Source organism: Arachis hypogaea, chromosome 8 (genome assembly GCF_003086295.3).
Source record: "Arachis hypogaea cultivar Tifrunner chromosome 8, arahy.Tifrunner.gnm2.J5K5, whole genome shotgun sequence".
Classification (NCBI taxonomy): Eukaryota; Viridiplantae; Streptophyta; class Magnoliopsida; order Fabales; family Fabaceae; genus Arachis; species Arachis hypogaea.
The window spans coordinates 2,628,100-2,640,167 of NC_092043.1; the positions used below are offsets into that span (position 1 = coordinate 2,628,100).

The following is a 12,068-nucleotide window of genomic DNA, read 5'->3' on the forward strand; positions in this document are numbered from 1 at the left end:
TTTTATCCATAGTGTCTAAACATTGAAAATTTCTAAGTTCGGTGTCTTGCATGTTTTTCTTTTCTTGAAAATTTTTCAAAAATAGGTCTTGGTGTTCATCATGATCTTCAAAGTGTTCTTGATGTTCATCTTGACATTCATAGTGTTCTTGCATGCATCATTGGTTTTGATCCAAAATTTTCATGTTTTGGGTCATACTTGTGTTTTTCTCTCTCCTCATTAAAAATTCAAAAATCAAAAAAAATATTTCCCTTATTTTTCTCATAAATTTCAAAATCTTTGGGTTGACTTAGTAAAAAATTTTTAAAATTAGTTGTTTCTTGTTAGTCAAGTCAAGATTTCAAATTTAAAAATCTTATCTTTTCAAATCTTTTTCAAAAATCAAATCTTTTCCATTTTTCTTTAATATTTTTGAAAATTTTTAAAATTGATTTTCAAAATTTTTTTCTTATCTTTATTTCATAATTTTCGAAAACTTTACTAACAATTAATGTGATTGATTCAAAAATTTGAAGTTTGTTACTTTCTTGTTAAGAAAGGGTCAATCTTTAAATTCTAGAATCATATCTTTTATTTTCTTGTTAGTCAAGTAATCAATTTTAATTTTAAAAATCAAATCTTTTTCAATCATATCTTTTCAATCATATCTTTTTAATCATATCTTTTTTTAAATAATATCTTTTTCAAAAATTTGATTTCAAAAATCTTTTTCTAACTTCTTATCTTTTCAAAATTGATTTTCAAATCTTTTTCAACTAACTAATTGACTTTTTGTTTGTTTTACTATTTCTTATCTTTTTCAAAACCACCGAACTAATTTTCTCTCTTTAATTTTCGAAAATCACCTTCTTCTCTTTCAAATTTTTTTTTCAATTAACTAATTATTTCAAATTTTAATTTTAATTTTATTTCTCCTATTAATTTTCGAAAATCATTAACCATTTTTCAAAAATAATTTTTGAAATTCTCTCCCTCTCATCTTCTTCTATTTATTTATTTAATTACTAACTCTTCTCTTCTACTCATAATTCGAACCCTCTTCTCTTCTCTCTATGTGTTCGAATTTTTCTTCTTCTATTCTTTTCTTCCTCTACTCACATAAAGGAATCTCTATAATGTGATATAGAGGATTCCTCTTCTTTTCTGTTTTCTTCTTTTTCATATGAGCAGGAGCAAGGACAAGGACATTCTTGTTGAAGCAGATCATGAACCTGAAAGGACTCTGAAGAAGAAGCTAAGAGAAGCTAAAGCACAACAATCCAGAGAAAACCTTACAGAGAATCTCGAAAAAGAAGTAGAGATGGCCGAACCCAATAACAATGGTGGAGGTGCAAGGAAGATGCTTGGTGACTTTACTGCACCAAATTTCAACTTACATGGAAGAAGCATCTCAATTCCTGCCATTGGAGCAAACAACTTTGAGCTAAAGCCTCAATTAGTTTCTCTGATGCAACAGAATTGCAAGTTTTATGGACTTCCATCAGAAGATCCTTTTCAGTTCTTAACTGAATTCTTGCAGATCTGTGATACTGTTAAGACCAATGGGGTTGATCCCGAGGTCTACAGGCTTATGCTTTTCCCTTTTTCTGTAAGAGACAGAGCTAGAGTATGGTTGGACTCTCAACCTAAAGATAGCCTGAACTCTTGGATAAGTTGGTCACAGCTTTCTTAGCCAAGTTCTTTCCTCCTCAAAAGCTGAGTAAGCTTAGAGTGGATGTTCAAACCTTTAGACAGAAAGAAGGTGAATCCCTCTATGAAGCTTGGGAGAGATACAAGCAACTGACCATTGCCGGGGATTGTTCGAGTTTGGACAACTGACAGTTCATCTTGTTGCTCAGATTAGGTAATTTTCTTATTTTATTTTCAAAAAGTTTTCAAAAATCTTTCAAAAAAATTTTTCTTTTCTTTTTCGTTTTTCAAAAAAATTAATTTTCGAAAATTTTTTTTATAAAATCATAAGTAATACCTTACGTGAGTAAGGGTCGATCCCACAGAGATTGCCGGCTTGAAGCAAGCTATGGTTATCTTATTATTCTTAGTTAGGATATCAATAGGGTTCTTTAGTTTCAATTGTAAAAAGTGAAATAGCATGAAATGAATATTTGTTACGCAGTAATGGAGAGTGGGTTAGAGTTTTGGAGATGCTTTATCCCTTGAATTTTTGCTTTCCTACTGCCTTCTTCTTCACGCACGCAGGTCTCCTTCCATGGCAAGCTGTATGTTTGTTGGATCACCGTTGTCAATGGCTACCAGCCGTCCTCTCAGTGAAAAGGGTCCATGTACATGGCTAATCATCTGTTGGTTCTCACTAATGTTGGAATAGGATCCACTGATCCTTTTGCGTCTGTCACCACGCCCAGCATTCATAAGTTTGAAGCTCGTCACAGACATCCCCTCCCAGATCCTACTCGGAATACCACAGACAAGGTTTAGACTTTCTAGATCTCAGGAATGCTACCAATTGGTTCTAGCTTACACCACGAAGACTCTGGACTCACAGATCGAACGCTCTGTTGTCAGGAGAGGCAGTCAAACTCGTGAGCCAGAAATCCAAGAGATAAACGTCCAATCTAAGGTAGAACGGAAGTGGTTTTCAGGCACGCGTTCATAGATTAAGAATGGTGATGATTGTCACGGACCATCACATTCATCATGTTGAAGTGCGAACGAATATCTTAGAATAGAGACTAGCGAGATTGAATAGAAAACAGAAATACTTGCATTAATTTATCGAGACGCTGCAGAGTTCCTCACCGGTTTAGAGACTCATGTCATCAAAGATACAAATTTAGATGTAAAATGTCATGACGTCCAAAATAAATCTCTAAAAGTAGTTTATATACTCAACTAGTAACCTAGGTTTACAGAAAATGAGTAAACTAAGATAGATAGTGCAGAAATCTACTTCTGGGGCCCACTTGGTGTGTGCTAGGGCTAAGCATTGAAGCTTTCACGTGCATAGGCTATTCTTGGAGTTAAACGCCAATTTGTAACCTGTTTCTGGCGTTTAACTCTGCTTTGCAACTTGTTTCTGGCGTTTGACGCCAGAATAGGGCAGAAAGCTGGAGTTAAATGCCAGTTTGCGTCATCTAAACTTGGGCAAAGTATGGACTATTATATATTGCTGGAAAGCCCTGGATGTCTACTTTCCAAAGAAATTGAGAGCATGCCATTTGGATTTTTGTAGCTCCAAAAATTCCACTTCGAGTGCAGGGAGGTCAGAATCCAATAGCATCAGCAGTCCTTTGTCAGCCTCTGAATCAGATTTTTGCTCAGGTCCCTCAATTTCAGCCAGAAAATACCTGAAATCACAGAAAAACACAAAAGCTCATAGTAAAGTCCAGAAATGTGATTTTGGCATAAAACTAATAAAATAATACTAAAAAGTAGCTAGATCCTTCTAAAAACTATGTGAAAACACCCCCAAAAAGCGTATAAAATATCCGCTCATCACAACACCAACCTTAAACTATTGCTTGTCCCCAAGCAACTAGATAAATAAAATAGGATAGCATGAGGATCAAGAGGCAATCTCAGAGTTTTACATGAAACTCAATTCTAATTAGATGAGCAGGACTAGTAGCTTTTTGCTTTTGAACAGTTTTGGCATCTCACTTCATCCCTTGAAGTTTAGAATGATTGGCATCCATAGGAACTCAGAATTCAGATAGTGTTATTGATTCTCCTAGTTTAGTATGTTGATTCTTGAACACAGCTACTTTATGAGTCTTGGCCGTGGCCCTAAGCACTTTGTCTTCCAATATTACCACCGGATACATAAATGCCACAGACACATAACTGGGTGAACCTTTTCAGATTGTGACTCAGCTTTGCTAAAGTCCCCAATTATAGGTGTCCAGAGTTCTTAAGCACACTCTTTTGGATCACGACTTTAACCACTCAGTCTCAAACTTTTCACTTGGACCTGCATGCCACAAGCACATGGTTAGGGACAGCTGGGTTCAGCCGCTTAGGCTAGGATTTTATTCCTTTAGGCCCTCCTATCTATTGATGCTCAAAGCCTTGGATCCTTTTTACCCTTGCCTTTTGGTTTTAAGGGCTATTGGCTTTTTCTCTTTTTTTTTTCCACTGCTTTTTCTTGCTTCAAGAATCAATTTTATGATATTTCAGATTATCAATAACATTTCTCTTCTTCATCATTCTTTCAAGAGCCAACAGTTTTAACATTCATAAATAACAAGATAAAAAATATGCACTGTTTAAGTATTCATTCAGAAGACAAAAAGTGTTGCCACAAGATATAAATAATTTAAATTTTTCTTATTAAGAACTCGAAAAAAATTGCCTCCATATTCTAGAAATATATGCTATTTTATTCATGTTTAATGATGGTGAGAAAAATAAATTATAGCTTACTTGGAGATGATAAAAATAAAAAAATAAAAATACTAATCACCACTACTCCTATGACTCCTAAGATAGATTTCTAATAGCAAAAGTTATCACAGAATTAAGATTAGGACTCAATAAACTTTATTTTAGGAGATGGATGCTCCTTCAATTTGTGGGTTGTCTGGACCTTCAAGAGAAAGCTTCTGGCGCTTCAGCTCCTATAGTTCACACCCTTGCTTCTCTTGTTCCTTAAGCAGTTTGCAGATCATAAAATTTTGATTCTGCTGTTCTTCCTTGAGTTGATCTATAGTTTCTTGCAGCTTGGAAACAGATGCTTCTAAGCGGGTCCAATAGTCAATCTGAGGGATTTCTGGGAGGAACTCCTGCGCCCTCCTTTTGATAGAGTTTTCTTGTACTTGTTGTCCCTCCATTGACTTCTTGGTGATTGGATGTTCAACTGGGATGAATTCATCTACTCCCATCTTCACCCCAGCCTCTTTACATAGCAGAAAAATCAAATTTGGGTAAGCCAATTTGGCATCCTTGGAGTTCTTATTTGCAATTGTGTAGAGCTCACAAGAAATCAGTTGTGCACTTCCACTTCGTTTCCTTGTATAATGCAATGGATCATCACTGCTCTCTTGATAGTGACTTTGGAGCGGTTGCTGGTAGGCAGTATGGAACACCCAATGAAATCCAGCCAGCCCCTAGCAATTGGTTTGAGATCCCCTCTCTTGAGTTGATTTGGAACACCTTTTGTGCTGGTTATCCACTTGGTTCCAGGGATGCATATGTCCTCTAGAATTTGGTCCAAGCGCTTATCATCACACACCATTCTCTTATTAAAGGATTTTGGATCATCTTGTAGTTGAGGCAGCTTGAAGACCTCTCTTATTTTGTCAAGGTGGAAGTGAATCATCTTCCATCTGACCATGGTTCGAAAGGTATAGAAAGCGGTTCCAGTAATTTGGTGGCGCGAAATTGTGATCAATACTTTTCACAACTCAAATAATCCCCGGTAATGAAACCAAAAACTTGGTGTTCACTACCATGGCATAAACACAACTTCGCACAACTAACCAGCAAGTGTACTGGGTCGTCCAAGTAATAAACCTTACGCGAGTAAGGGTCGATCCCACAGAGATTGTTGGTATGAAGCAAGCTATGGTCACCTTGTAAATCTTAGTCAGGCAAACTCAAATGGGTATGGTGATAAACGCATAAAACATAAAGATAAAGATGGAGATACTTATGTAATTCATTGGTAGGAACTTCAGATAAGCATATGGAGATGCCTTCCCTTCCGTCTCTCTGCTTTCCTACTGTCTTCATCCAATCCTTCTTACTCCTTTCCATGGCAAGCTTAAGCAAGGGTTTCACCATTGTCAGTGGCTACCTCCCATCCTCTCAGTGGAAATGTTCAACGCACCCTGTCACGGCACGGCTATCCATCTGTCGGTTCTCAATCAGGCCGGAATAGAATCCAGTGATTCTTTTGCGTCTGTCACTAACGCCCCGCCCTCAGGAGTTTGAAGCACGTCACAGTCATTCAATCATTGAATCCTACTCAGAATACCACAGACAAGGTTAGACCTTCCGGATTCTCTTGAATGCCGCCATCAGTTCTAGCCTATACCACGAAGACTCTGATCTCACGGAATGGCTGGCTCGTTTGTCAGGCGAGCGCTCGGTTGTCAGGCGATCAACCATGCATCGTGTATCAGGAATCCAAGAGATATTCACCCAATCGAAGGTAGAACGGAGGTGGTTGTCAGTCACACGTTCATAGGTGAGAATGATGATGAGTGTCACGGATCATCACATTCATCAAGTTGAAGAACAAGTGATATCTTAGAACAAGAACAAGCGGAATTGAATAGAAGAACAATAGTAATTGCATTAATACTCGAGGTACAGCAAAGCTCCACACCTTAATCTATGGTGTGTAGAAACTCCACCGTTGAAAATACATAAGTACAGGGTCTAGGCATGGCCGTGAGGCCAGCCTCCCAATGATCTAAGAACTAGGTGTCCAAAGATGATCTAGAGATCTAAAGTGATCAAAAGATTCTAAGATACAATAGTAAAAGGTCCTACTTATAGAAAACTAGTAGCCTAGGGTGTACAGAGATGAGTAAAAGACATAAAAATCCACTTCCGGGCCCACTTGGTGTGTGCTTGGGCTGAGCAATGAAGCATTTTCGTGTAGAGACTCTTCTTGGAGTTAAACGCCAGCTTTTATGCCAGTTTGGGCGTTTAACTCCCATTTTGGTGCCAGTTCCGGCGTTTAACGCTGGAATTTCTGAGGGTGACTTTGAACGCCGGTTTGGGCCATCAAATCTTGGGCAAAGTATGGACTATCATATATTGCTGGAAAGCCCAGGATGTCTACTTTCCAACGCCGTTGAGAGCGCGCCAATTGGGCTTCTGTAGCTCCAGAAAATCCACTTCGAGTGCAGGGAGGTCAGAATCCAACAGCATCTGCAGTCCTTTTCAGTCTCTGAATCAGATTTTTGCTCAGGTCCCTCAATTTCAGCCAGAAAATACCTGAAATCACAGAAAAACACACAAACTCATAGTAAAGTCCAGAAAAGTGAATTTTAACTAAAAACTAATAAAAATATACTAAAAACTAACTAGATCATACTAAAAACATACTAAAAACAATGCCAAAAAGCGTACAAATTATCCGCTCATCACAACACCAAACTTAAATTGTTGCTTGTCCTCAAGCAACTGAAAATCAAATAAGATAAAAAGAATAGAATATGCAATGAATTCCAAAAACATCTATGAAGATCAGTATTAATTAGATGAGCGGTGCTTTTAGCTTTTTGCCTCTGAATAGTTTTGGCATCTCACTCTATCCTTTGAAATTCAGAATGATTGGCTTCTTTAGGAACTCAGAATCCAGATAGTGTTATTGATTCTCCTAGTTAAGTATGATGATTCTTGAACATAGCTACTTATTGAGTCTTGGCTGTGGCTCAAAGCACTCTGTCTTCCAGTATTACCACCGGATACATACATGCCACAGACACATAATTGGGTGAACCTTTTCAGATTGTGACTTAGCTTTGCTAGAGTCCCCAATTAGAGGTGTCCAGGGTTCTTAAGCACACTCTTTTTGCCTTGGATCACAACTTTATTTCTTTCTTTTCTCTATTTTTTTCGAAATTTTTTTTTTCTTTTTTTTTTCGAAAATATTTTTTTTTCTCTTTCTTTTTTTTCACTGATTTTTCTTGCTTCAAGAATCATTTTAATGATTTTTCAGATCCTCAGTAACATGTCTCCTTTTTCATCATTCTTTCAAGAGCCAACATTCATGAACCACAAATTCAAAAGACATATGCACTGTTTAAGCATACATTCAGAAAACAAAAGTATTACCACCACATCAAAATAATTAAACTGTTATAAAATTTAAAATTCATGCAATTCTTCTCTTTTTCAATTAAGAACATTTTTTATTTAAGAAGGGTGATGGATTCATAGGACATTCATAACTTTAAGGCATAGACACTAAGACACTAATGATCACAAGACACAAACATAGATAAACATAAGCATAATTTTCAAAAAATAGGAAAATAAAGAACAAGGAAATTAAAGAACGGGTCCACCTTAGTGATGGCGGCTTGTTCTTCTTCTTGAAGATCCTATGGAGTGCTTGAGCTCCTCAATGTCTCTTCCTTGTCTTTGTTGCTCCTCTCTCATGATTCTTTGATCTTCTCTAATTTCATGGAGGATGATGGAGTGTTCTTGGTGCTCCACCCTTAGTTGTCCCATGTTGGAACTTAATTCTCCTAGGGAGGTGTTTAGTTGCTCCCAATAATTTTGTGGAGGAAAGTGCATCCCTTGAGGCATCTCAGGGATCTCATGATGAGTGGGGTCTCTTGTGTGCTCCATCCTCTTCTTAGTGATGGGCTTGTCCTCATCAATAGGGATGTCTCCCTCTATGTCAACTCCAACTAAATAACAGAGGTGACAAATGAGATGAGGGAAGGCTAACCTTGCCAAGGTAGAGGACTTGTCCGCCACCTTATAGAGTTCTTGAGCTATAACCTCATGAACTTCTATTTCTTCTCCAATCATGATGCTATGAATCATGATAGCCCGGTCTATGGTAACTTCGGACCGTTTGCTAGTGGGAATGATTGAGCGTTGAATAAACTCCAACCATCCTCTAGCTACGGGCTTGAGGTCATGCCTTCTCAACTGAACCGGCTTCCCTCTTGAATCTCTCTTCCATTGGGCGCCCTCTTCACATATGACTGTGAGGACTTGGTCCAACCTTTGATCAAAGTTGACCCTTCTAGTGTAAGGGTGTTCATCTCCTTGCATCATGGGCAAGTTGAATGCCAACCTTACACTTTCCGGACTAAAATCCAAGTATTTCCCCCGAACCATAGTAAGCCAATTCTTTGGATCCGGGTTCATACTTTGGTCATGGTTCTTGGTGATCCATGCATTGGCATAGAACTCTTGAACCATCAAGATTCTGACTTGTTGAATGGGGTTGGTAAGAACTTCCCAACCTCTTCTTCGGATCTCATGTCGGATCTCCGGATATTCACTCTTTTTGAGTGAAAAAGGGACCTCGGGGATCACCTTCTTCAAGGTCACAACTTCATAGAAGTGGTCTTGATGCACCCTTGAGATGAATCTCTCCATCTCCCATGACTCGGAGGTAGAAGCTTTTGCCTTCCCTTTCCTCTTTCTAGAGGTTTCTCCGGCCTTGGATGCCATAAATGGTTATGGAAAAACAAAAAGCAATGCTTTTACCACACCAAACTTAAAAGGTTTGCTCGTCCTCGAGCAAATTAAGAAAGAAGAGAGTAGAAGAAGAAGAAATGAAGGAGATGGTAATGGCTGTTGTTTTCGGCCAAGAAGGGGAAGAAGTGGTGTTTAGGTTGTGTGAAAATGAAGGAGTGAAGATGGGTTTATATAGGAGAGGGGAAGGGTGATTTTCGGCCAAGTGAGGGTGGGTTTGGGTGGGAAAGTGGTTTGAATTTGAATGGTGGGGTAGGTGGGGTTTTATGAAGGATGGATGTGAGTGGTGAAGAGAAAGATGGGATTTGATAGGTGAAGGGTGTTTGGGGAAGAGGTGTTGAGGTGATTGGTGAATGGGTGAAGAAGAGAGAGAGAGAGTGGTGGGGTAGGTGGGGATCCTGTGGGGTCCACAGATCCTGAGGTGTCAAGGAAAAGTCATCCCTGCACCAAATGGCAAGCAAAAATGCGTTTTGAGCCAATTCTGGCGTTAAACGCCGGGCTGGTGCCCATTTCTGGCGTTTAACGCCAGCTTCTTGCCCTTTTCTGGCGTTTAACGCCAGTCTGGTGCCCCTTTCTGGCGTTAAACGCCCAGAATGGTGCCAGACTGGGCGTTAAACGCCCATCTGCTAACCTTACTGGCGTTTAAACGCCAGTAGGTGCGTCCTCCAGGGTGTGCTGTTTTTCTTCCTGTTTTTCATTCTGTTTTTGCTTTTTTCATTGATTTTATGACTTCTCATGATCATCAACCTACAAAAAACATAAAATAACAAAAGAAAATAGTTAATTATAAAACATTGGGTTGCCTCCCAACAAGCGCTTCTTTAATGTCATTAGCTTGACAGAGGACTCTCATGGAGCCTCAGAAATGCTCAGAGCTATGTTGGAACCTCCCAACACCAAACTTAGAGTTTGAATGTGGGGGTTCAACACCAAACTTAGAGTTTGGTTGTGGCCTCCCAACACCAAACTTAGAGTTTGACTGTGGGGGCTCTGTTTGGCTCTGTTTTGAGGGAAGCTCTTCATGCTTCCTCTCCATGATGATAGAGGGATATCCTTGAGCCTTAAACACAAAGGATTCTTCATTCACTTGAATGATCAATTCTCCTCTATCAACATCAATCACAGCCCTTGCTGTGGCTAGGAAGGGTCTGCCAAGGATGATGGATTCATCCATGCACTTCCCAGTCTCTAGGACTATGAAATCAGCAGGGATGTAATGGTCTTCAACTTTTACCAGAACATCCTCTATAAGTCCATAGGCTTGTTTTCTTGAATTGTCTGCCATCTCTAGTGAGATTTTTGCAGCTTGCACCTCAAAGATCCCTAACTTCTCCATTACAGAGAGAGGCATGAGGTTTACACTTGACCCTAAGTCACACAAGGCCTTCTTGAAGGTCATGGTGCCTATGGTACAAGGTATTGAAAACTTCCCAAGATCCTGTCTCTTTTGAGGCAGTTTCTGCCTAGACAAGTCATCCAGTTCTTTGGTGAGCAAAGGGGATTCATCCTCCCAAGTCTCATTTCCAAATAACTTGTCATTCAGCTTCATGATTGCTCCAAGGTATTTAGCAACTTGCTCTTCAGTGACATACTCATCCTCTTCAGAGGAAGAATACTCATCAGAGCTCATGAATGGCAGAAGTAAGTTCAATGGAATCTCTATGGTCTCATTTTGAGCCTCAGATTCCCATGGTTCCTCATTGGGGAACTCATTGGAGGTCAGTGGACGTCCATTGAGGTCTTCCTCAGTGGCGTTCACTGCCTCTTCTTCCTCCCAAAATTCGGCCATGTTGATGGCTTTGCACTCTCCTTTTGGATTTTCTTCTGTATTGCTTGGGAGAGTACTAGGAGGGAGTTCAGTAATTTTCTTGCTCAGCTGACCCACTTGTGCCTCCAAGTTTCTAATGGAGGACCTTGTTTCAGTCATGAAACTTTGAGTGGTTTTGATCAGATCAGAGACCATGGTTGCTAAGTCAGAGGTATTCTGCTTAGAACTCTCTGTCTGTTGCTGAGAATATGATGGAAAAGGCTTGCTATTGCTAAACCTATTTCTTCCACCATTATTGTTGTTGAAACCTTGTTGAGGTCTCTGTTGATCCTTCCATGAAAAATTTGGATGATTTCTCCATGAAGGATTATAGGTGTTTCCATAGGGTTCTCCCATGTAATTCACCTCTTCCATTGAAGGGTTCTCAAGATCATAAGCTTCTTCCTCAGATGAAGCTTCCTTAGTACTGCTTGGTGCATTTTGCATTCCAGACAGACTTTGAGAAATCATATTGACTTGTTGAGTCAATATTTTGTTCTGAGCTAATATGGCATTCAGAGTGTCAATCTCAAGAACTCCTTTCTTCTGACTAGTCCCATTGTTCACAGGATTCCTTTCAGAAGTGTACATGAATTGGTTATTTGCAACCATTTCAATCAGCTCTTGAGCTTCTGTAGGCATCTTCTTCAGATGAAGAGAGCCTCCAGCAGAGCTATCCAAAGACATTTTGGATAGTTCAGAGAGACCATCATAGAAAATACCTATGATGCTCCATTCAGAAAGCATATCAGAAGGACACTTTCTGATTAATTGTTTGTATCTTTCCCAAGCTTCATAGAGGGATTCTCCTTCCTTCTGTCTGAAGGTTTGGACTTCCACTCTAAGCTTACTCAATTTTTGAGGTGGAAAGAACTTTGCCAAGAAGGCATTGACTAGCTTTTCCCAAGAGTCCAGGCTTTCTTTAGGTTGAGAGTCCAACCATGTTCTAGCTCTGTCTCTTACAGCAAAAGGGAATAGCATAAGTCTGTAGACCTCAGGGTCAACCCCATTAGTCTTGACAGTGTCACAGATTTGCAAGAACTCAGCTAAAAACTGATGAGGATCTTCCAATGGAAGTCCATGGAACTTGCAATTCTGTTGCATTAGAGAAACTAATTGAGGCTTAAGCTCAAAG

At 39.2% G+C, this 12,068-nt stretch overlaps 1 non-coding gene across 1 annotated transcript; it reads left to right on the plus strand.

The window, feature by feature from the left end:
- Nucleotides 1–11,674: 11,674 nt before the first annotated feature.
- On the plus strand, nt 11,675–11,782 carry LOC112708645 (small nucleolar RNA R71). Its single transcript, XR_003156489.1, has one exon. It is a non-coding gene; the product is annotated as a small nucleolar RNA R71 (small nucleolar RNA).
- The last annotated feature ends 286 nt before the right edge of the window (nt 11,783–12,068 follow it).